We start from the raw sequence: 26178 nt of genomic DNA, 5'->3' as shown, positions 1-26178 counted from the left end.
TCCATCCCAGCCAATTAATTTCAATGAAAATATTATGCAGGCCAAACTAACACCAGACCAGTTTTATTTCCACTACTACCTCTCTCTCTCTCTCTCTCTCCTGCATTCTTCCTCCGCTAAGATCAGAGAGATCAACGGCACCGTTGGAAGGGCCGCAATCATAAAATTCATATTATTGCGTTCTATCTATTTCCAAATGAATTCTTAAATGATAAAGTATAAAGTCAAAAAGGGGCCTAAGCTTTCGATCCTAGCAGAATCTTCGTCGGAGGCAAAATGGTAAAGTGAATGGAAAATGATAAAGTTATAAAAACTAACAAGTGAAATGTAAGAAAATTAGAGAGAACAATATCTACGTTGTTTTAAGAAAAACAAAAATAGACTCTAGTCTAACTCAGTTGTGAGACATTAGACCTCTATAAAGGCTCTAAAAATAATATGAAAAAGTAAAATAAAAAAAATAAACAAATAGGGCCTAAACAAAACATGAACTGAGAATAAACATGTTTCAGGAACAATTATATAGGAAGACTGACATCTGGTCTATTACCATCATTACATTATTTATAAAAATGGATGTGGAATTCTGACTTAGAAAAATAGATCTCGGCCGACGTGTAAATAATTGCAGCACTGTTTATCAACAACAGCTAAGAATGCGAATGCACTATTGGCAACCATCGGATATCTCACATCAATCTCCCGGCATTCTCCGGGGGTGATGGTAAGCAGCGAAATGGATCAAAAGTGCGACAAAATAAAACATCAAACTCACTTATTTACGTCGGGTTGACAGTAATCTCTTTCACACAGAAATATTAATCCAAGATCATAGAATCGGTATCAGAATCAATCCACGAATAAAGATGAATTTCCAAGCCCGTAAAACGTAGTTTACGAAGTTTGTAAACAATTTCGGTAGCACAGCCACAGGCACAGTGATGAGCACAAGTGAAGTTTAACATCTCTGCGCATCCAATTGCGATCGGAGATCTCTTCAACTTTTGCGCTTCTACGGTATGGCAAGCCAAGCACGACGCAGATCCGCAGTACTGACTGACCATGGACCTCGAGTCGAGTATGAGGACTGACCCAGGGGCGGCGATCCTTGGGGGGGACAGTGCCCCACTTTTTGAAGCACTGTAAAAGTGCCCTTTTTGATGCAAGAAAAATGCCCCTCACGATCAACGTGTACTGTGCCCCTTTCACCCGAGGAAGACCCGTTTTGGGTGGTTACCAAGTGCGCTTTCTCATATATAAGTGCCAATTTTCGCCAAAAAATGTCCCCTCTCGAACGTGTTCCGTGCCCCCTTTCAAATGAGAAAGACCTGTTTTATGTGTGAGCAAGTGCCCCTTGCCTTCTTGTAAGTGCTCTTTCTCGCATCAGTGTCCCTTTTTACCCAAAAAAGTGCCCCCACAAACGTGTTCTGTAACCTGTTTTTATGACTAAGAAGGGCCCGTTTTATGCCGTAAGTAAGTGCCCCTTTACCTTATTATAGATGCCCTTTCTCGTAACAGTGCCCCTTTTACCCAAGAAAAGTGCCCCTCACAAACATGTTCTGTGCCCCTTTTACCTGAGAAGGACCCGTGTTATGTGCGAAGGAGTGTCCCTTTGAAAGAAGTACACAACATTCTAATTTGTATATGTTGCTATATATACTTAAAGGTCAAGTCCACCCCAACAAAATGTTGAATTGAATCAATAGAGAAAAATCAGACAAGCACAATGCTGAAAATTTCATCAAAATCGGATGTAAAATAAGAAAGTTATGACATTTCAAAGTTTCGCTTATTTTTAACAAAATAGTTATATGAACGAGCCAGTTACATCCAAATTAGAGAGTCGATGATGTCACTCACTCACTATTTCACTTGTTTTTTATTGTTTGAATTACACAATATTTCAATTTTTACGAATTTGACGATTAGGACCTCCTTGCCTGAACCACAAAATGTTAAAATAATGGAATTCCACGTATTCAGGGAGGAATGAAACTTCATTTCACATGACAATGACGAGAAAATCAAAATATTTCATAATTCATATAATAAAATACAAAAGAAATAGTGAGTGAGTGATGTCATCAGTTCCCTCATTTGCATACCGACCGGGATGTGCAAATAACTCTTTTGTGAAATGAAGCGAAACTTTAAAATGTCATAACTTTCTTATTTTACATCCGATTTTGATGAAATTTTCAGTGTTATGCTTGTTGAATTTTTCTCTTTTTATTCGAATCAAGTTTTTGTTGGGGTGGACTTGTCCTTTAAGAAGGAAAAAACTTAGATAGAAGAATAATCCTACGCGCCTTAAGTTTCATGAGTCATGTGAGAGGGGTAGATAAGCAGTTGCGTACAGATGGGGGGCTCTTGCTCCCCCCCCCCCCCCCCAAGAAAAAAAAACACAAGCATGAAAAAAAAAAGAGAAAAGTGAAATATATTATTTTCTGAATATCATGTCAAAATCTATAACAAAATTGGATTTTCGTTATAAAATTGTTGAAATTTTTGCTTGCTCGCTTCGCTCACTCACAGCTTCTTATAAATTTTACTTGATACGACATATCTAGCCCTCTCAATTTTTTTGGCTCATTACACCACTGTAGATAAAGTCATTTTTTATCTGTTTTAAGAGTGTCCTTTTTTAAAGAAAAGGTGCCTTTTTTCACTATGCCCCCCCCCCCCCACTTTCAACTTCGCTCTGCCGCCCCTGGACTAACCGAGTTTAATCATGTGTTGTTTTATAATGTGAAGTTTACAAAAGTTAAATTGATCTTAATATAAATTCATGATTTACTTCAAACCGCTTCAAATAGTTTCAAATCGCAACCCATGGCAAAAAGGAGGCACTTTGGGGCAATTATCCGCAGGGCCCTGGGAACGATTTGGGGGAGGGTGTGCTGATTCGCAAGGGGTTCACTACAAAACTACACTAGGGCCTACGTGCACTTACCAGAATTCCAGAATGCTACCTATATGGAAAATATGCAAATAACGCGACCGGGCCCAGTATGACGATAATCGTGTTTCCATTATAGATTTGATTTTCGAGGATTATTTGTGTTGGATACCCCCCCCCCCCCCAACTTTCGTGTTTGTGTACGTGTTTATGTTTTTTGTCATTTTGTTTGATTCTTCATTTTCATCGATCATTTTTCACCCTCTTCCTCCTCATCCTCATCATCATCACCCTTATCATCATCATCTTCATTATCATCATCACCATCATCATCTTCATGTTTTTAAACGAACGTATCCTCTTTCAAGTCATAGTTGGTGATTTTTTTCAATGAAAGCACCCGGATTCAATCAGGTGATACGGGGTGAGGGGACTCATTGACTCAACTATCAGTATACAAGCAGTATATTTTGAATTGTCATATTTTATCCTTAATTTGATTCAGGGGGGGGGGGCACTTCCATTGACGAGTGGATACCATGCGTGACCATGGGGTCTCAAAAGCACCCTAAACAAGTATTTTCCATGTTCTGAAAATGCACCCCTTAACAAGTATTGGCGTGTGAAACCCTACCCTTAACAAGTATTGGAAACAAAACAGTATCCTTGGCAAATATTCCCTGAACCCCTAAACTAGTACAGTGATATTTTAATTGTTATATCACGGACGTCGGTCGTCGGTTTTACCTTTACCTATTATTATTATTATTATTACTTATTATTTGTACTGCGCTTTTCCCAATAGGCCCAAAGCGCTTACAATGAATTAATTACATGTAATATTTTAAAAACTACAAAGTACGAAAGAGATGAGTTTTTAATGACTTTTTGAAAATTGCTTATGTTGGAGACTGTCTAATCATTAGTGGCAGGTCGTTCCAGGATTTTGAAGCCGACGCCGTAAAAGTTCTGTCACCAGCTAATGTACGAGTTAATGAATATGTGAGGCGAAGGTGATCACTGGCCGACCTATACATTGGGTTTATTACGGCACCACCTCGCGCAAATCGTACTCTAAACACGTAGTAATGGGGCAAAAAGTACATCCTTTATAAATCTTTTAGTCTTAATTTTTATACCCCCGCAAATTTGACCCTAAACAACGTATATCTTTCCCAACGAAATAGATACACTTTTTTCATTATTTTAGTGTTTTTGACACCCTTATTACCAGTGGCGTAGCTACGGGGGGGGGGGGGCCTGGGGGGGGGGCACGTGCCCCCCCCCCCCCCCTGAGATTTGGTGTGCCCCCCAGGTGCCCCCCTGAAAAAAATTGGCAGAGCAAAAAAAAAGGAGAACGAAGAAAAAAAAGGAAAAGAAGAAGAAAGACAGAAGAAAAAAAGAAGAGGAGGAAGACGAGTGAATGAAATAAAGTGAAGGGAAGACTTGCAAAAAAAAAACAAATCTTTCATGTTACTATATAAAACTTTTGCTTGCGCTTCGCGCCGTAATTGCCTGTTCGATGAAATTCATATCTATAGTCTACATATCAGCATTTTTAAGCTCACGCTGCGTGGTCAAATTGTTTGATTTGCCAAGTTCCTATTGTCTACGTGTATTTCATAATGTTCCATTAAACAAATGTATTCAGACTGCCCAGATTCTAGGTCTAAATCTAAAACATGCGCGATAGCCTGCATGTTCTTTATATCAAATGTACTTAAATTATCCAGTTTCACATCAGAATATCAATAATTGTCTGCTCACGCTTCACGATCGCATTATTAATGATACCCAATTAACTATATCCTATTTATGATTTACAAAATATGAATAGAGTGTCCCGCTTTTAGGTCTAAAATCTCAATTTTCTTCCTCTCGCGCTCGCGCTGGCATCAATTGTTTAGTTACATACCTATCCCATTTATTAATACAAAAAGTGCTTAGAATGACCATTTTTTAGGTCGGAATGTAAAAAAAAAATTGCTCGCGCTTCGCGCTCGCATTATTGAAATATATACCGTCTTCGTGGGTAACTGTAAGCAGTCCTTAACAGGTCCCTTTTCGATAATGCTAGAACAGTTAATACAAATTTCTGCTCGCGCTTGGCCTTCGCAGTAACCATCTAGTTACATACGAATCTTGTTCAGGATCACACATAACATTGCACAGAATATTACATTTTCAGGACAAAATACATGAAAGTAACACAAAAAAAATCGCTCGCGCTTCGCGCTCGCACGTTTTATAAGATTATTTCATGTTTATGTTGTTCGATAAGAATAAAACTAAGAAGTGACTGATCGGGGGAAATATAGGTAAAGATAATTTCGGGCCCCGTCCCCTATTGGCGAAAGTCGGATCCGCCCTTGTGACACATACACACACAACGGAAAAAATGGTGCCCCCCTGAAAAAGCAAGGACCCCCCAGTGCCCCCCCAGGAAAAAAATCCTAGCTACGCCACTGCTTATTACGTTACGTACGTAACGTGTACGTAACGTGCCCTATCTTGAAAAAGACATCCTTTTTACGTATTTTTTGGTCGCGCATGGTATCCACTCAATTCAATTCAATTATTTTATTTCATTTCCATTCAAAAAACATAATACAAAGTAATATAAAGTAATACAAATCAAGTACAATTTTACAGAAGGGCATTCTTACTTCGTAAAAAAAACAAAACAGAAAAAACAGTCAGTGTAAGTGCCCCCCCCCCCCGGATTTGATTTGTGTTTGACTATTTTATATTTTTGTATGTCTTTTATCTTTCCCAGGGAACTCTTGTAAATCAGTTTACGTAACTGAAGAGGCAGGGGCGGATCCAGGATTTTCCAAGGAGGGGGTATTTTGTACATGCAGAAAAAATGACCCCCCCCCAAAAAAAAAAAAAAAAAAAAAAAAAGTTCTTCACTTTATTTGACAGGCAAAAAAAAAGGAAGAAAGGGTTATCATTACAAAATGGAGTGCATTTTGTTCTTGGAAAAAAATGACAAACAAGAATAAAAAGTCCCGTAAAAAGTCCTCACTTGCACGACATATTCCCCTAAAAATATATTTTGTATGCCTCTGAAAGGGGGGCACGGGTTGGCTGTGCCCCTAACTGGATCCGCCACTGTCAATGGCTACCCTGCATGGTAAAAGGAAATTGAAATAAATAATACATCAAAAATCAATCTATTGATAATCAATCAACATCATCGCCGGCAGCAATTGTTCTTATATGAAAATGAAACATGACGGGTGATGGCGCTCTCGCACTAAGAGAAACGGTGCCATTTATTTCCCATCCATTAAAGGACAAGTCCACCCCAACAAAAACTTGATTTGAATAAAAAGAGAAAAATTCAACAAACATAACACTGAAAATTTCATCAAAATCGGATGTAAAATAAGAAAGTTATGACATTTAATAAAGTTTCGCTTCATTTCACAAAACAGTTATATGCACATCTCGGTCGGTATGCAAATGAGGGAACTGATGACATCACTCACTCACTATTTCTTTTGTATTTTATTATATGAAATATGAAATATTTTTATTTTCTCGTCATTGTCATGTGAAATTAAGTTTCATTCCTCCCTGAACACGTGGAATTCCATTATTTTAACATTTTGTGCTTCAGGCAAGGAGGTCCTAATCATCAAATTCGTAAAAATTGAAATATTGTATAATTAAAACAATAAAAAACAAAAGAAATAGTGAGTGAGTGACATCATCGACTCTCTCATTTGGATGTAACTGGCTCGTTCATATAACTATTTTGTTAAAAATAAGCGAAACTTTGAAATGTCATAACTTTCTTATTTTACATCCGATTTTGATGAAATTTTCAGCATTGTGCTTGTCTGATTTTTCTCTATTGATACAAATCAACATTTTTCTGAGGTGGACTTGACCTTTAACTTGTTATCTTCACTGACAGACAGGGGTCAACATTAAAACAGATTTCCAAGAAGAAGAAGAAAATGAAGCGATAGAAGAAGAAGAAGAAGAAATGAAACGTATCCGTTACGTATGTGTGAGGGGATGAAATGATGGATGAGAACGGAATTTCGATAGTACCCTTCAAAATAAGTCCGGTGTCTTTCAACATGTTAATTTTTCTATATGAATGCATGCTCATTCATCCGTGAATAAATAAAACAGTCATTTTTGTTCAGAATTTTATCCAAAGTGTAATAGACATTACTGTCAAATTATATCGTTCAAGGCATTCAATTTTAGGGGGCGGATTCACGGACGATTTATTATAATTCTGCCGTATTTTTTTCATGACACTTTGCACATGGCTTCAGAAGATCTCACTAAGAGAAACGCTCTAAAAATGATAAATATTTGATGGTGTTCATAAAGAAATATATATATATATCTCTATGATAGTGTTACAGGTATTACTTATGTTTTTCACAAAGTCTTGGATCAGCAAATAATAATCTACTCCCCATGAAAGCTGAAGTTCATCCTAGAAAAATGTTGATTTGAATCAATAGTAAAAATCAAACAAGCATAATGCTGAAAATTTCATTAAATCCCAATCCCTCATCTCCCTCAATGTTTCACGACTAAGAAAAGGAGAAAAGGTATAAGAAGATGAAGGAGAAAGAAAGAAGTATTACATAATGTTCTGAAAATTATCATGTCAAACTCTGAATATCTAAAAATTTGATTGTATTAAAAAGGTCACAATTTTTGCTAGCTCGCTTCGCTGGATCGCATCGTTTTAGAACTCTTGCTCAATCCGCCCTATCTTGCCCTCTCAAAAATTTGCTCATTCAACCTTGAAATTTGATGTGAAAGTTGTTTCGCTTGGTAAAAAGCACATTTGAAAAGCCCTCTGATCATGCCTCGTGTTGAAAATCTGAAATTCTTTCGGATGAAATAAATCGAATTAGTCAAAGGCTTGAGACTTAAAAAAAATGACGAATTTGCCTTCATTATCACTATAATTTTCTTTAATATTTATTCAGAGTGGTTAATTGAATTACCAAGACGTATATGTTATGTGATTTTTTAAATTCCTCCCGGTGAATTTTTTTTTTTTTTTTTTTTTGGGGGGGGGACCTTCCCAGAAGGGCCACTTCCCTTGGCAAGTAGATATCGTGCGAGTAAGATAAGGCGTAAAAGGGGTATAGTTACAAGATACGGCACGTTATATGTATCTAGGCTGTCAAAACACTAAAAATACTGAAAAAGGTAGTCCTGTACATTTTTTAAAGTGATTAGGGTCTGACCTGCGAGGTTATAAAAATAAAATACATTTTAACCCTAAAAGACCGGGGAGGAGGGCTGAATCAGCCCCCCTTCCGACATTTTTCGCTGTGAATCCGCAGCGCATTTTTTTGGACCGCCTGCTCCCTGATTATTTTTTTTTTTAACTTTCAAGTCTTGCGCAACTTTTGACATGATATTTGTGACCCCCGGGTACGCGGTCTGAAATCACGCAACATTTCGTAAGTGCCTGCAGACCCAAAATTGCAACAACAAAAAAAACACATTAATTCATGTTCAAATCCAATGCAAATAAGTGTTTTATCAAAAATTCATAAATGTTACTTATTTTATTTATTGGTATATATGCACATAAAAATTGACCAGCAGCACAAGCTGAAAGGGCCAATTTACAAAAATTCATGAAGTACAATATACAGATATATAACAAAGCAAATGAATAAAAACGTATTACAGTATTCTACAGTGCGTATCAAAAAAAAGTTTACACTTAGAAAAAATCCTGTAAAATTATACATTTGTAATATCCTAAAGATTTTTCCACATTGCAACATTGGTACAGATCCATTTAAGCAAATGACGATATAACTGTCGAAAAATATTTCCGCTTGAGTGAACACCACTTACTTTTGAAAAGTTAGTGAAAAATGATTTGGGCAGAACTTTGAAATAGTTATGCGAATAAAAGTAGACCTTAATCATGAAGAACAAGTTGAATTTATCTATTAAAATTGATTTGAAGATATCTTTTACCTTTTAAAATTTTTTTCCTTGCCCAAAACACTTCGAAGAGTGCATTGCGCCCCATCCCACTCCCCCACACACTGAGGCAATCGTGACGATATTTGCTTTACACTGAGCTGTGATTTACATGAAATGGCTTAGGCTTGATTTTCATTTTGTTAATCATTGTAAAGCTTGGAAAAGGTGTGAAGAAACAAGTATTAAATAAAAATGAAATGTAAACCCACTATAAATGATAAAAACTTAGTTAAAAAATGCTAGAGATGTCTGATATAAACTTTTGTTCAGATTTAGTTATGTCCTCAGATCCAGCTGGCACAAAAAGGATAAAGGTTGTGCTTACTAAGTGTTGAAATTTCAATTTGGGTGGCAAAATTGCTACAAAATGCTTGAATGTATCCGTCTAATTTCTATTGACTAAAAGTGCAAGGGAAATGTATGAGAAATGTTTCGCAGGGTAAATTTGATTTCGCCCTTTCTCCTTGACACTGCGTGAAAATAAGCATTTCTGCGCAAACAGATTTCTGCGAGCTTTACAAAAATGGACAGTGCTCACTCAAGTGTAATATTCTGTCAAAACTGTTACTTGCATTGGATAGATGAGACCCAAACCTAAGATTATATGTGAAAAAATTACCCACATGTTGTATATTTTTTAATTCCCAGGGCTTTTTCAAAGTGAAATTTTTTTTGGATACGCACTGTATATCAAAACTTAGATCCAATTAAAAATGTATCATTATTTTTCCTATTACTGATTAAACTAAATTAATTTCATCTTGTTTATGGCCAAAATAAAATCCCCGACCATTTCCATTGAAAAAAAAACAATAAAAAACAAAAAGTCGAAAAACAGAGAAATACATGAGAAATTTACATAACAATAAAATACGTAAGAAAATAAATGGGATATTATTTTTTTTAAATACATTTGATCAGAATCCTTTAAAGAGTCTGTAAACTAAAAAAAATAAAGCATTTCAGGGGCCTTATTTAGTTAATTAGAGCAATTTAAAAAATAAAAAAAATTAAATTAGCATAATTAGATTTCGAAGAATTTGATCATACAGTTTTGTAAACTACGCCCATAGACAAATAAATACGTATAGACGGAAAGGTAGCACCCGCGGAAAAGCCTCATTTAAATAACATTTGCATATAACGTACAGATACTCCATAGAAGCTCCATGGTGATAAGCGCATTTTTACCACTTTCGGCCACACCCCCTGGGAGACATTTGAACCGAATCCTAAGCCCCCATTTGCATATTGCTAATGAATCATTTATTTTTTCTTTGCGTACTCGCAAGATACTGTGATTTGATTGGACCTTACCTTATGAATAATGTATTTTTCTATTGAAATTCGTACGTCATAATTTGACCCCATCGTCACTTCCGCTTAATTAAGGGCTGAAAGATGACGTCACCCGCACAGAAGAAGACTATATCCTTGAGAGATTTTCGGTGAGTACTGTCAGATTAACGCTGAATTTTAATTCATTTACAAAAATAAATCAAAAGATCTCATGTTATATGGAATCTTGAGAAGTCTGGGTACAACATGAATTAATTTATGTTTATAAAAAGTGAACAATTAGGAAGCAAACGACTTGCGAAAACTCAAAACTTTTTCCATCGTCGTGAGCTGAAAATGTAGGCTAGATTACATGAAAATCTCAATCTGCTACCATTTGAGACCTCGTATTAATTATCACGCCAGACTTTCGGGCGAGAGTTTCTCTGAAATTTCGACGCCTACCGAGATCTCGGCAGGCATGGAAAGAACTAACCCACGGGGCTCCGGCCCGCGGGCCGGAGCCCCTGGCCCTGGGTTAGGAAAGAACTAGATATATAACGTTTAGGCTACAGGGGCGGATCCAGCTTTCGCCAATAGGGGGGGCCGAAAAATATTTTCATCAACATATTTCTCGATTGGCCGCTATAATCTGATTTTTTGGTTGGTTTTTCAGGGGGTAATCCTAAGTAAAGACTGAAGTTTTAGTTTTTATTGCTATAAACAAGATAAGGTATCTCATGGGTCTTAATATAAAATGCGAGCGCGAAGCGTGAGCAGAAATTTTAATATAGTAACGTGAAAAGGGACTTAATTAGGACTGTTCTTAGTGATTAATGGATACAGTATCACCAATTAAATAATGAGTGTGCGAAGCGCGAGCTCAAAATTTTTGATATTCCGACCTGAAAACTTGACAGTCTAAGCACGTTTTTATTTAAATAAAGAACAAGATGTGTCTCAAACATATAAATGCGAGCGCGAAGCACGAGCTTAAATTTTTCCTGACATGATAAGGGGCATTTTGAGAAATTTTGGTAAGAATTTCCAAAGAGGATAGGTATCTCACAATCAAACAATGTGAGCGCGCAGCGCGAGCTGAAAATTTTTATATATTATATTAACAATTTGTATAAATCAAACAAAATAATGAAAGCTTGATGCTCGAGCTAAAATATTGTGTGCAAATTGATTCCAGAACTGGACATATTAAGTGCCATTTAATCCTCTTGAATGAGATTCATTACACAGGCAATGCGAGCGCGAAGCGCGAGCGAAAATTTTTATATAAATTCTATTTTCCAATTCTTCCCCCACCTTTTTCCTGTTTCCTTTCGAGTCGGGCCGGCCGTTACGAGGCTGTAAATTACACATCATTGGTATAATACCTCTTTCTTACTTTTCTTTCTGTTTTTCATCGTTTCTATCAAGTTAAAGAGTACACTTTTTTTCTGCAGGTTGCCAAAAAATAGGGGGGGCCGGGGCCGGCTCGGCCCCCTCCTGGATCCGCGCCTGGGCTAGACGTTGTCTGGGATCTATCGCGCATCCATATTGACTTTATAGAAAGACATTCACTCCATTAACCCGTTCCCTTCTTTGAATTCACATATCATTTATCAATACTAATAGGACCGGAGCCTAGTCCGAAGTTGATGAGTTTTTATATTTATAAAGATGTTTCATTTCCCAAACTAAAGGCAAAGTCCAAACTTATTTCTAGTTTTCATGTTTTCTTTTATTTTTCTAAACTACAGGTCTTGGCTAAAGCTAAAAGAAAACTTTTCTACCTCTTATCCTATCTATTCTCTAGCTTAGGTCTATAGACCTAGACTAGACTTAGGCCTACAACAAAGCGACCTCCTGCATAATCTATATAGGCCTAGCCCTATAGGCCTAGTATTATTTCAGTCACTGAGTCAGGGTCTAAGTTAAGGATTTATTTATTGGAGGTTAGCTTTTGTTTGGCCTAACGTGTAGATTTTCCATCGGGGCATTTGTCGTCAGAGCAAATTCATGAAACCATTTGAAAAACCCTGGGTCAAGACAGCTTTACTTTAGCTTAGATCTAGTAACACTTGTATGATTCAATAACATTGGAATTTCACAGAATGGTAGGTTTAACAAAAATGAAATTTAAATCTACTTTTGATGTAGATCTAGATCTACTTACATTTAGTTCCAGATCTATGTACGTCAGAGTCTATGATTAGATCTAGATATATACGCTATAGTCCAAGTGTTAAGTGTTTTTTTTTTTTACAATAGCTTGTATTGCTGACATTTCTGTCTGTGTGTATTGTTCTATTCAACAGACATAGAACATGATGCTGCTTCACATCCTCTTTTAGAGACTCAAGGATTACAAGACCGAATTAAGCTGCAGGACCCTCCTGATTCAAAAAGGTAAAAAAAAACCAATAATCATCCTATCTATCAAACTGAATGACTTCATGTAATGAGTCCAGATGTCATTGATTTCATTATCCTAAAAGGGTTATATTAAAATCCATTTCAAATTTCAATACCCATGTTAAATAATTTACAAGATAATTGTTTAGTAAACTCTTTTTAGTGTCAATACAAAAATTAATTTCTTAGAAAATTTGCTAACTCATAGATTTGGCATCATTGGCATCTGGAGTCATTAATTTTAGCCATGCCTTATTTTGGTGCAAATCAAAATCTACAACTCTGTAAAGAATACATACTGACTATCTAAACATGAATATGGTATCAAATTATTTGGGAGAATATACTCTTTCTAGTGGTATGTAATTATTATGTGTTCATGACATTTTTACCTTAAATTGGGGTTTTGTGAGGTGTCTTTTTTTTTTTGGGGGGGGGGCTCACATGGTAGACCAAGATCTAAGTTGTATTGACTCAATGAAAATAAAATCAGCTCAGAGACTAGGCTGGAGTCGTATTGACAGGCTCCATTTTAATTTTCACCTGTCATGTTTTCAGGGGACAATTAATATCACCTACCGGTAGATCTAGCTTGTCAAAATTAAATAAGAAAATCAGAATATACTAGGCTTAGCAAGTGGAAAATCATATGTAATCAATTTATTTGCTTCCTACCCACTCATGAATTCTTCAATCCACACCAGATTTTGTAAAGGTGACTCATTCGGCTTGTGGTTTCATTTAACTTTAATATATATTTTTTTAATTTTTATTTTTTATGATGGCTTGATTGAATTGCTAACATTTCTGTCGTTTTTGTGTGTTTTTCTTTTCAACAGACATGGAACATGACTCTGCTTCACATCCTCTGTTTTAGAGACTCAAGAAATACAAGACCAAATTAAGGGTTTGCTTTTTAATTCCCATAATTTTCTGGAGGAAGAATTAGGGAATAATGCATTGACAATATGCCAAACATCCTATATCAAACTGAATTACTGCATGTATTTACAATAGAGTGTTGTAACCACTTCCCCCCCCCCACACTACTGACCAAACAAAACCCATAAACAATTTAAGAGGGATAGGGTTATTTTAGGGGTAATTATACTTGCTGATTGTAGCAGTAGTTTTTACAATTATGGATGTAGATAATAATGTTTATAATAATAATACTTAGAATAATAAATTTATTACAATGACATAACAGGAATGATAAATAAAAATTCAGCAATATAATTTGTACATGAAATTGTGTAACAGTTTTGGCAATGAAGAATTTTAAACAAAAATAATGATCAATGAATTCGGGGGGGGGGGGGCATGTGACATTGCATCTGTGTTTGTGAGGACAGTAGTCTCTTTCACACCATTTCATCTTAAGCAGACGGGAACGAGCTCTGATCAAAATTTGATCTTTAAACTCAAGAGGAAAATAATTGTTACCTGGTTTATGTATTTGGAATAAAATGAATTGAAATAATAATTTTGTCATTGTCACTGAATTAACAAGTCTTCTATGATTCTTTTTAGCCGAGAGTTTAGGTGAATCAAGTCATTTGAGGAGAGACTGGAAGTACTAGTAGAATTAATGGACGAGCAATAGTGAACAAGCAGCATAAAGTTAAGAGCAATGAGACCTACATTTTGCAGCCATGGATCAAGGTTGGAGGGGGTGGTAGTTGCAGGTTTTCTCTGTAAAAATCACCCCCATTAAAAAAACATAAAACATAACAAATAATATATAAAGATATTTAAAAAAAATGAATAAATTTGAAATAAGATAGAAAACAATCCTTTTGAGAACCACCGGGGGAGGGCAAAAGACCTCCCCCCCCCCCCCTTAAAGAATTGTTGATCCATGGCTGTTATGTAGATGTGATAGAGAATTTCTAAAAATATATATATATTTTTAAATGAGAAAGATACATGGGTGATTTCAAGTTTGCTGTTGAACTTTTGGTGTGGCGTCTTACAAGTTTTACATCATCATCACAGCACCAAAATTACAATCAAATTGATTCATAGATTCATCTCACTTGATGTTGAGCTATTAATGTGATTTTGATTATTTTTGTAAACTCACATTAGGTTTCGGAGGAAGGAAGAACTAAATTGTGCTACGAACACCAACGCCAAAGTTGGAATCACCCAGTGTATTTTCTTTTTTTAATGAATTGCGAGAAGAGATGAGAGGTGGAAAATATAAGAGAAAGAGTTGTGTGTGTGGTTTAATAATGAGAGCGCGATATGGCAAAGAGAGAGCTGAAGAGAGATTAAAAGAATAGATAATGTATTATAATAATAATGTGAAGGGGCATAGGGTGCACAAGAGAGTGGACAGAGCCAATTGACAATTCACCCACAGGGAGAAACCATACAGGGCCATTTTATTCTTTATTTATTTTGAGAGGAGGCGGGGATAAATGAGGGAGAAACAATTTATAAAGAGTGGGGAAGAGGAATAAGATGAATAGAGATGACTTTTAAAGACAAAGATTAGGCCAATCAGAGTGTGTGTGTGTGTGTGTGGGGGGGGGGGGGGGCAAAGCCGATCAGTGCGCCCCCCCCCCCAATTTGACAGGCTCAATTAAAAATTGTAATGTAAAATGCTGTTAAAACAGAAGTGTGTCCCCCTCTTGAAAGTGAAGACCCCCTTTTTTTTTGCTTGTCAAATTTTTCCTTGGGAAAATGTGCCCCCCCCCCCCTTTGGAAAAATCCTAGATCCGCCCTGCCTGAAATTGATGAGGTTTGGTAATGACATGTCACTTATCTGTGCTCTTAAAAAGAGTGAACACAAAGAAATTAGATTACCCCCCCCCCCTGCAAAAAAAAATTAAATGACCATTATCAATAGTTGGAAAGGCTTAGCGTAAAAAGCACACTATTAATTACAGAAAATTAATAGGTTCTAATTAAATCCAATCCTATTTTCTAAAGAAATTTTGGATTCAGAATTTGTTTTTACTTTATCATTACTAACGATTACACTGCGTTGTGAAACATGCCTCTAGTGATTCTGATCTGGAGAACAGCAGAGAAAGGTCGTTTTTTTTTTTATGAAAGAACCAAATTACAAAACCAGTAAGTGAAACGTTCAAACTGAAATACATTATTATTATTTATATTGGCGTATTGTTATTGTGAAATAAACTAGTTCGTAAATATCTTCCCCTTTCATTTACCGTACCGATGTTAAAGAGAAGATAAAAATAGGCCGATTCACCCCCCCCCCCCCCCATCTCCAGGTTAAACAAGATTAAGAAAAGTATCAGGCTGCGGTGCTAGTGTACGTTGCATGTAAACTGCATTCTATGCACGGATTGAAAAACGATGGATGCATCATGACTCATTGTAGTGAAGAACGCTGATTGGTCAATAGTAGTAAGAAGTAGATTAATCACGTGATGAATATATTACATTTCATGTATAATTAACGCAAAGTTGACCTCGCTCAATGCGCATGCGTGACGCTGATCTCCACTTTCTGCTTCGTCATATAAAGAGTCTATTGGGATGTGTGGAGCAGCGAACTGATGAATTATTCATGTTTATGCAAATGGGGGCTTAGGATTTGCCCAAATGTCTCCGACAAAATGGCGGAGCTTCGGGGGCCTGACTCAAGCCCCCGAAGCTACCGCCATTTTGTTTAATCCATTAGAAGCTAAAATAAGCCCTCATTAATATTAATTTCGTACGATGCTCCCTCGTCAACTGTGGTTTTGTACGTGTATTAGACAATACGCACATCAGCGCAATGACAAAGGTCAACTTGGCAAATTCATTAATGTATTCATTTTGTTACGCGCTCGTGACGCGAAGGATTCAGCGAATCAAGCAAGCGCAAATCTGAGACGATACGTTGCGCTCTATAAAGTATCGATATCACAAGCGATATCACTTAAAAACAAAGCATTGTTTGTATTGCGTCTTATAGGCCTTTGATAATTCCAAAAGGGAAGATGAAAAGAGTAGATCAAGTCGTGATTAGGTAAAGAGGTCTCTAGTGCTTTTGCCATCCCTAAATCGTAGTTACCATACTTGTAACTCATGATGAAACGGGCCCCAATTTATCATGTTTAATACGTTTCCTGTCCCCTTTATTCTCCAGCATTTCTGACTCCTACATATGTAGAGCTCATTTTCAAAAGGGGTTAGGTCCATTTTTCATCAAACTTGATTTTCATGTCTTAATGTATAGATTTTTAGTAGCTATATAAGATGATACCATAGAAAAGTTGAAATTCCTATTAAAAAGTGAACTAATATGGCAAAGAAAAATCACCTTTTTTCAAAAGGGGTTAGGTCCATTTCAGTTTAGTTGCAAAAGGGGTTAGGTCCACACAAACTTTTTTTGGAAAATAATATCTTAAAAAATATGAAGACAAGTAGATATCTTTTATACCCAATTTTATGTTCTCATGGTAGGTTATCATGAAAATTCAGTTTCGCATTAGAATATTGCAATATGGGAGAATAAAATAAAAATTATTTTCTTGGAATGGTCCAAAGTGGCCCTAACCCCTTTTGCAACTAAACTCTTCATATATTTCCTTTTTCTTTTCCCACTTGTTATCTGTCTCCTGGTTTCCATAAATCTCGTCTTATTTCTCTTCCACCCCTTTTGTTCCTACTTCCCACATTCTAGCTCTCTTACCACCCCCCTCTAAATTATCTCTTCATATGTGCCCCTCCATTTCTTTCTCATCTCTTCAACCCACTTCTCATCACTCTTTCCCTCTCTCGATCTTCATCTCATTTTGAATTTTGCCAATTCCAAATCCCTTTCATTTTAGCTCTGTACAAATACTATATGAACACAAATGAAAGACATAAAGGAATTTTCTGGTTAGTGGTGAATTTTATTAATTAGCCATAAAAAATATCACATTATTAGAGGATTAAGCTTGACCTTTTTCTTAAGCGTATGTTAATACTTTGAACCAAAATAATTTTTTTTGTATGCTGGGGCAGCGATCCTGGGGAGAGGGGGGGGGGGGCACAGTTCCCTCTACTTCTTGAAGCACTGAAAAGTGCCTTTTTTTAACCCAAAAATGCCCCCCCCCCCGGAACGTGTTCTGTGCCCTTTCATCTGAGGGCCCGTTTCATGTGTTAAAGAGTGCCCCCTCGTCTTCTTGTAAGTGCCCTTTCTCGAATCACTGCCCCCTTTTACCCAAGGAAAATGCTCCTAAAGAACTTGTTCTGTGCCCCTTTCACCTGAGAAGGACCAGTTTTATGGTTACCATGACGATTGCCCTTTGAAACAAGAAAACAATATTCTCATTTCGATAATATACTTGTGAAGGAAATCCTTTGTGTATTGAGTTTAATAATTCATGAGTGGGGGTATATAAGCAGTTTCGTACAGATGGAGGGGGGGGGGGGGCTTGAAGGACTCTTGCCCCCCCCCCAAAAAAAAAAAAAAAAAAAAAGAAATCACGACCAAGAAAAAAAAAGAGAAAAGGGTGAATATATATCATTCTGAATATTTTAGATTTTCTTTTTAAAAATGTCAAAATTTTGCTCGCTCGCAACTTCTTAAAAATTTCACGTAATACAGCATTTTCCCTATGCCCCCCACTTTCAACTTCACTCAGCCGCTCCTATTTGTATGTTTATAGCTTCTCCTTTTTCAACCAGTTTTAATGAAAATCAACAAGAAATTTCATACGTCATGAATTTGGGGTTGTGATAATAATTTTTTTTTTGTTGTTGAAAAATTTAACTTGGAAAAAAAAAACCTTTTCCATCTTCATCAAGTGGTTCCTAAGTCAGACTCTTCAATATTGAATTGTTGGATTTCATGAATGAAAACATCTGTTACACCAGTCCTGCAGATTGAAAAAAAATAGAGAAAGAAAATCAATGAATTTAAATTAAAATTGTCGTGATTCATAAAACATAAATGTTTTAAGAAAAGTGAGACTATACATATATATGTTTCTTCAACACATAACAGGAAATCTTACTTCTACTAATTATAAACTTGTACTTCTATAAAGCATATCACTTAAACCTGTGAGTGTTCTATGCAGTTTACATACCACTCTCCATTATAACTACATGTACTCTATGAAAAAATGTCAGAGATTTCTCATAAATATGAATATATGAATCAACATATGTAAATTATATAAATAGTCATAATTAAAGTTGATGTTTTGTTGCACAGAATATTTTGATCTGTGATTAAAAACGACACTAACTATAATCTAAAAACAAAATTGAAATGGGTTTTTTAAAGGCAGGTCTATTTTTTGCAAAAAAATTGTGAACAACCTCCATTATTAAAAATATTAATTAATTAACTCACTCATATAACTGCTGTAGGTTGTATTTCTCTTTGTGGTCTAGTCGCTGTTCTATTAGGCCTACTTCACCAATTATTTATCATCATCAATCACCTCCATGGAAATTGTAAAACTGCATCATCCTATTGGACAAAATGTAAAATAACAAGATTTTTAAAAAATCGTAAATCTACAAATATGAAATATAAATATCACACTAAAGAATGAATAAAATGAATTTTGTAAAATATGAAAAATAAATATTGCTTTGTTTATAAACAAATAGGAAATAAAAAGGCCATTTAATTACTAGTAGATCATGCAAGGACATGACCTTATTTTAGAAATTTGCCCAAGGTACTGTACATAACTTTTGGCATTGTTTCTATTTTAGACTCAAGAGCCTGTATATCTAAGAAGTGTATATTAATTACAGATCCTACCTCTTTGTGGCTCGGATTATTTTTATTTCATGTAAACATGGTTAACATTCAATGCATGTAATGTATCTGTAATTTTGTATGGGTTAGTTTAAGTTTTATACCTGGATGAGAATCTGCAAAATGATGCATGCCCTTATGATCATCATCTTGAACCATATAGGTAGACCTCTACTGTTTTTCTTGTTCTTCAAACTCAACCTGTTTGTGAAAGAAAAGAGAGAACAATAATAAGAAGTGATCTTTTTCATGGCCGTATGTATAGGGGGAGGGGTTTGGGTAAGAGCTGAAATGTGAAAACCTTCATCAAAAAGAGAATTGCATGACATCCTTCAATTTTACTTTAGAAAATGCACAAAACGGCCCTAGGTAATATTGGTCGCTTCTGGCCCTCGCTTTCTAAATTTTAGGTTTCTCTAAATTTTTTCACATGTCTGCCCCCCCCCCCCAAATATTATATATCCGAATCTTATTTCATTTGATTTTAACATAATTTCATAATCTCATGCACTACTCCACTAGGTCTAGATCTATTTGTAAGAAAGTATAGATCTAGTCCAACGAGACTCAGTGCTGTGCGACAGCATTCATGTATCTAAATTTGGTCTAGATCTAGACTAACGATGGACTCTCGATCTATCTAGACCTAGAAAGTAAAGCTTCGGTTCTAAACCGAGATCTAGACCCTATATCGGTTTAGAAATTTTTTATGTCTGACTCTGACTTTTATTCCTGGCTAACTTCATTGCCATTATTGACCGAGAGTAGATCTAGATCTAGTCCTTGGTCCACCGAGAGTCATACTTGTACATGCAAATGGAGTCGTTTAGGCCCAGACTTAGATCTAGGCCTAAATTACAGACCTAGATCATAAGCCCTGGGGGTAAGTGTCGAGGGTTGGGAAAGTATAAGTTAGACTAGATTTGAATGGTACGTAGGCCTAGCTCTTGATAGCATCGATTGATAAATAAAAGTAAAGTAGCCTAGATCTAAGTATAAAGTAAGTAGGGCCTAGGATTAAGAAGATCAAGGTCCTAGATCTATTGATAATAAGGCAAACATGCAGAGCAGCATGTTATTTCTAAGACCGAGTCTAACTATATTTATAAATAACAATAAGAGTTAAAATGGGTGGGGGCTAAATGCAGAAGCCTGAAGTTATGCAAAATAAATTTGATATCTGAAACAAAGTGAGGACTGAGGATTGACACAATGACAGGCGTATCTTCATCCACACTCCGCTTCACAGTTTATTCCTGACTGATTCTCGATCTACTGAAGATAGATGCAGATCTCCCTCTAGATCTAACGTTACAGTGTACAAAAAGAAGCATCATTTTGGTCCTTGTTGGAGCTAAGGTGAACCAAACCAGCCCGATTATCTCTCGATTCCCAGCCGGCTAGGAGCCCGTACAAAATGTGGTTAACACAGCGGCATAACGGCATAACCACAACACTGCAAGCAACATACAGGCTGCACTGGGCGACGATGACAATCTAACTTCAATTTCAAAGACCAAATTCTGCTTTCCTTTAACAGAAGAATGATAACAAACTCTCTAATTTGTTAAAGAAATAACCTAAGATCACAAAATACAGTGTGAAATGTGTAAATAGTCCCCTGAATTCATGTGGTTATATCAATGTATACGTACTCACCGGAGTGTTCGTAGGTCCATTTTGTGTGTGGAAAGAAAAGTTTCAGAATGAATAAATTAGATGACGTAATGAGGTCAAATGAATAATTAATTCTGTAACACGATACCACTAGTATCGATGACAAAGAATCGGGGAAATCGCGTATTAATGACGCTCTTAGCCAATGAAAAGGCCGGATTATGAATATCTTCATGCTCATGAATATCAATGAGGGCTTATTTTTGTCTTCAAATGATCGCGGTAGGCGGAGCCTAATCTCATTTGTTTTGTGCTGAACGCGCACGCAGCTTTCGGTCTAGTAATATATTATAAGGTCTTTGGCCTGACTACGCCATGGCAAACGCGCGTGCCGATTTTCGTTGCAATCGCGCGATCGACGGCCTAGCTCATAGGGGGGGGGGGGGTGTTTCAACCCCTTCCCTACGGCCCCCAGTCTTCTTAGGCGTCGAAATAGCCCAGTGTTTTTAGGGTTAAACGGGTATTTTGGCATCAAGATTACATTTCGAGATACCCTAGTGGTACATCCAAAGACCTTATAATATATTACTAGACCGAAAGCTGCGTGCGCGTTCAGCACAAAACAAATGAGATTAGGCTCCGCCTACCGCGATCATTTGAAGACAAAAATAAGCCCTCATTGACATTCATGAGCATGAAGATATTCATAATCCGGCCTTTTCATTGGCTAAGAGCGTCATTAATACGCAATTTCCCCGATTCTTTGTCATCGATACTAGTGGTATCGTGTTACAGAATTAATTATTCATTTGACCTCATTACGTCATCTAATTTATTCATTCTGAAACTTTTCTTTCCACACAAAAATGGACCTACGAACACTCCGGTGAGTACGTATAAATTGATATAACCACATTAATTCAGTGGACTATTTACACATTTCGCACTGTATTTTGTGATCTTAGGTTATTTCTTTAATTAATTAGACAACTTGCTATCATTCTTCTGTTAAAGAAAAGCAGAATTTGGTCTTTGAAAGTGAAGTTAGATTGTCATCGTCGCCCGGCCCAGTGCAGCCTGTATGTTGCTTTTCAGTGGTTATGCCGCTGTGTCAACCACATGTATTTTGTACGGGCTCCTAGCCGGCTGGGCATCGAGAGAAAATCGGGCCGGGAGCCCACGATTGATTAAAACAAGAAGAATGAAGCTTCTTTTTGTACACTGTAATCTGTATAACGTTAGATCTGGAGGGAGATCTGCATCTATCTTCAGTAGATTGAGACTCAGTCAGGAATAAACTGTGAAGCGGAGTGTGGAAGAAGATATGCCTGTCATCATTGTGTCAATCCTCACTAGATTCTCGTCAGTTTCAGATATCAAATTTATTTTGCATAACTTCAGGCTTCTTCTGCATTTAGGATTTTAGCCCCCACCCATTTTAATTCTTATTGTTATTTATATAGTTAGACTCGGTATTAGAAATAACATGCTGCTCTGCATGTTTGTCTTACTCTTATTATCAATAGATCAAGATCTAATTTCTAACATGGTTAACAGAGCCTAGTCTTGCTTCTTAATTTTACTTTATCAGTTTTGGTATGTTACTTTACTAAAAAAAGTTTATCCATCGATGCTTGTACGTAGATCTAGGCCTACATAATTCAAATCTAGTCATCTAACTTTCCCAACCCTCGCCACGTACCCCAGGGCTTAGGATCTAGGTCTATAATTTTAGGCCTAGATGTAGGTCTGGGCCTAAACGACTACATTTACATGTACGAATATGACTGTCAGTGGACCAAGATCTACTTTCGGTCAATAATGGCAATGAAGGTTTAGCCAGGAATAAAAGTCAGACATCAAAAATTTCTTAATCGATATACATCTAGGTAAAGTCACCGAAGGGTTAGCTTTACATTCTAGGTCTAGATAGATCGAGAGTCTATTGATAGTCTAATCTAGACTAGACCTTATTTAGATACATGAATGCTGTCACGCAGCACTGATTCTGGTTGGACTAGATCTATACTTTCTTACAAATAGATCTAGACCTAGTGCATGAGATTATGAAATTATGTTGTTAAAATTAAATGAATTAAGATTCGGAATAAAAAGATGCAGATTTTTTTTTTTTTTTTTTTGGGGGGGGGGGGCAGACATGTGAAAAAATTTAGAGAAACCTGAAATTCAGAAAGCCAGGGCCCGAAGCAACCAATATTGCCTAGGGCTGTTTTTTTGCATTTTCTAAAGTAATATTGAAGGATTTCATGCAATTCTTTTTTTTATGAAGGTTTTCACATTTCAGCTCCCACCCAAACCCCTCCCCCTACACTGTTAGAAAATTTATCCTTAAAATAAAAGAAGTTCCTGCAGCAGAGTCTCGAGAACACCTGTAATTTTACCAGATTGCATAATCTTACATTATATCATGTAAAAGTACAGGAAATTGGTATTTAGTGTATGGAACCTTACAAATTTCCTTAAATAAAACACCATTTTCCCCTTATTAAACAGACCTGTTCTGTAGAAAAATTCCTGTTTTACGAATTTACAGAATGATTCTGTTATTGCTTTCTGTAAAATCTTGTTTTTTCTGTAAAATCAGGTTTTTTTAAACAGTGTACATACGGCCATGAAAGAGATCACTTGACACTTATTGTTCTCTCTTTTCTTTCACAAACAGGTTGAGTTTGAAGAACAAGAAAAACAGTAGAGGTCTACCCGGTACCTATGGTTAAACATGATGATCATAAGTGCATGCATCATTTTGCAGATTCTCATCCAGGTATAAAAGTTAAACTAAATTACAGATACATTACATGCATTGAAATGAATGTTAACCATGTTTACATTAAATAAAAATAACCTGAGCCACTGCTAAGAGCTAGGTAGGATCTATACTGAATATACACTTCTTATATATCCAGGCTCTCGAGTCTAAAATAGAACCAATGCCAAAAGTTATGAACCTTGGGCAAATTTATAAAATAAGGTCATGTCCTTGATCTACTATTATTTAAAAGGCCTTTATTTCCTTTTTGTTTATAAACAAAGCAATATTTATTTTTCATGTTTTATATTTCATAAAATTCATTTTATTCATTCTTTAGTGTGATATTCATATTTCATATTTGTAGATTTACAATTTTTTTAAAATCTTATTATTTTACATTTTGTCCAATAGGATGATGCAGCTCTACAATTTCCATGGAGTTGATTGATGATGATAAACAATTGGTGAAGTAGGCCTAATAGAACAGTGATAGGACCACAAAGAGAAATACAACCTACAGCAGTTATATGAGTGAGTTAATTAGTGATTATTTTTAATAATGGGGGGTTTTCACAATTTTTTTAGGCAACAAATAGACCTGCCTTTGAAAAAACCATTTCAATTCTGTTTTTAGATTATAGTTAGGTGTTGTTCTTATTCGCAGATCAAAATATTCTGTGCAACAAAACATCAACTTTAATTCTGACTATTATATATAATTTATATATGTTAATTCATATATTCATATTTATGGGAAATCTCTGACAGTTTTTTTTATAGAGTACATGTAGTTATAATGGAGAGTGGTATGTTAACTGCATAGAACAGGTTTAAGTGATATGCTTTGTAGAAGTACAAGTTTATAATTAGTAGAAGTAAGATTTCCTATGTTATGTGATGAAGAAATTTATATACCGGTATGTATAGTCTTACTTTTCTTAAAACATTTATGTTTTACAAATCATGACAATTTTTATTTAAATTCATTGATTTTCTTTCTCTATTTTTTCAATCTGCAGGACTGGTGTAACAGATGTTTTCATTCAAGAAATCCAACAAATTGACGAGTGACTTAGCTTAGGAAGCACTTGATAAAGATGGAAAAGTTTTTTTTTTTTCAAGTCCCTTTTTTTTTATTTTAAATACAACCCCAAATTCAAAGTATTGAAATTTCCTGTTGATTTTCATTAAAACTGGTTGCAAAAGGAGAAGCTATAAACATACAAATAGGAGCGGCGAAGTGAAGTTGAAAGTGGGGGGGGGGGGGCACAGGGAAAATGCTGTATTATGTGAAATTTTTAAGAAGTTGCGAGAGCAAAATTTTGACATTTTTAAAAAGAAAATCCACTTTTGTGATAGATTTCGACAGAATATTCAGAATGATATATTTCACCCTTTTTTTTTTTTTTTGGGGGGGAAGAGTCCTTCAAGCCCCCCCCCCTCCATCTGTAGTGTACGGAACTGCTTATCTACCCCCAATCACATGAATTATTAAATGCACAAAGAATTTCCTTATTGTTTTCTTGTTTCAAAGGGCACTCGTCATGGTGACCATAAAACGGGTCCTTCTCAGGTGAAAGGGGCACAGAACAAGTTCTTTAGGAGCACTTTTCTTGGGTAAAAGGGGGCAGTTATTCGAGAAAGGGCACTTACAAGAAGGTGAGGGGCACTTTTTAACACATAAAACGGGCCCTCAGATGAAAGGGCACAGAACACGTTCGGGGGGGGGGGCATTTTTTGGTAAAAATTTGCATACAAGGAAGAGCACTTGGTAACACCAAAACAGGTTCTCGTCAGGTGAAAGGGACACAGTACACGTTCGTGAGGGGGCATTTTTCTTACATAAAATTAAAGGCACTTTTCAGTGCTTCAAAAAGTAGGGGGAACTGTGCCCCCCAGGATCGCTGCCCCTGCATACAAAAAACATTTTCGTTCGATTCAAAGTATTAACATACGCTTAAGAAAAAAAGTAAGGCTAAATCCTCTGATAATGTGATATTTTTTTCTGGCTATTAATAAAATTCACAACTAACCAAAACATTTCTTCATGTCTTTCATTTGTATTCATATAGTATTTGTACAGAGCTAAAATGAAAGGGATTTGGAATTGGCAAAATTCAAAATGAGATGGAGATCGAGAGAGAAAGAGAAAGAGTGATGAGAAGGGGGTTGAAAAGAGATGAGAAAGAAATGGAGGGGCACATATGAAGAGATAATTTAGAGGGGGGGGGGGTAAGAGAGCACGAATGGTGGGAAGTAGGAACAAAGGGGTGGAAGAGAAATAAGACGAGATTTATGGAAACCAGGAGACAGATAACAAGTGGGAAAAGAAGAAGGAAATATATGTAGGAGAAAGGCGGCACCAAAATAACGTGAGTGGGAAAATTATTAAATGGAAAAACAGAGCAAGAAATGCTGGAGAATAAAGGGGAAAGGAAACGTATTAAAAATGATAAACTGGGGCCCGTTTCATCATGA

At 36.2% G+C, this 26178-nt stretch overlaps 3 long non-coding RNA genes across 3 annotated transcripts; 2 read left to right on the top strand and 1 right to left on the bottom strand.

Annotated features, from left to right (window-relative positions):
• Positions 1-10259: 10259 nt before the first annotated feature.
• LOC135156358 (uncharacterized) lies at positions 10260-14295 on the top strand. Its single transcript, XR_010295483.1, has 3 exons — positions 10260-10341; positions 12484-12574; positions 13420-14295. It is a non-coding gene; the product is annotated as an uncharacterized LOC135156358 (long non-coding RNA).
• A 3774-nt stretch (positions 14296-18069) lies between these two features.
• On the bottom strand, positions 18070-19706 carry LOC135156451 (uncharacterized). Its single transcript, XR_010295564.1, has 3 exons — positions 19415-19706; positions 18894-19013; positions 18070-18411 (listed from the first exon to the last, which is right to left on the bottom strand). It is a non-coding gene; the product is annotated as an uncharacterized LOC135156451 (long non-coding RNA).
• Positions 19707-21516: 1810 nt separating this feature from the next.
• On the top strand, positions 21517-25032 carry LOC135156286 (uncharacterized). Its single transcript, XR_010295385.1, has 4 exons — positions 21517-21813; positions 23611-23712; positions 24112-24231; positions 24720-25032. It is a non-coding gene; the product is annotated as an uncharacterized LOC135156286 (long non-coding RNA).
• Positions 25033-26178: the final 1146 nt, after the last annotated feature.

Source organism: Lytechinus pictus, chromosome 13 (assembly GCF_037042905.1).
Source record: "Lytechinus pictus isolate F3 Inbred chromosome 13, Lp3.0, whole genome shotgun sequence".
Lineage (NCBI taxonomy): Eukaryota > Metazoa > Echinodermata > Echinoidea > Temnopleuroida > Toxopneustidae > Lytechinus > Lytechinus pictus.
The sequence above is the reverse complement of the archived record's forward strand: the minus strand, read 5'-3'. Positions and strand labels throughout refer to the sequence as shown.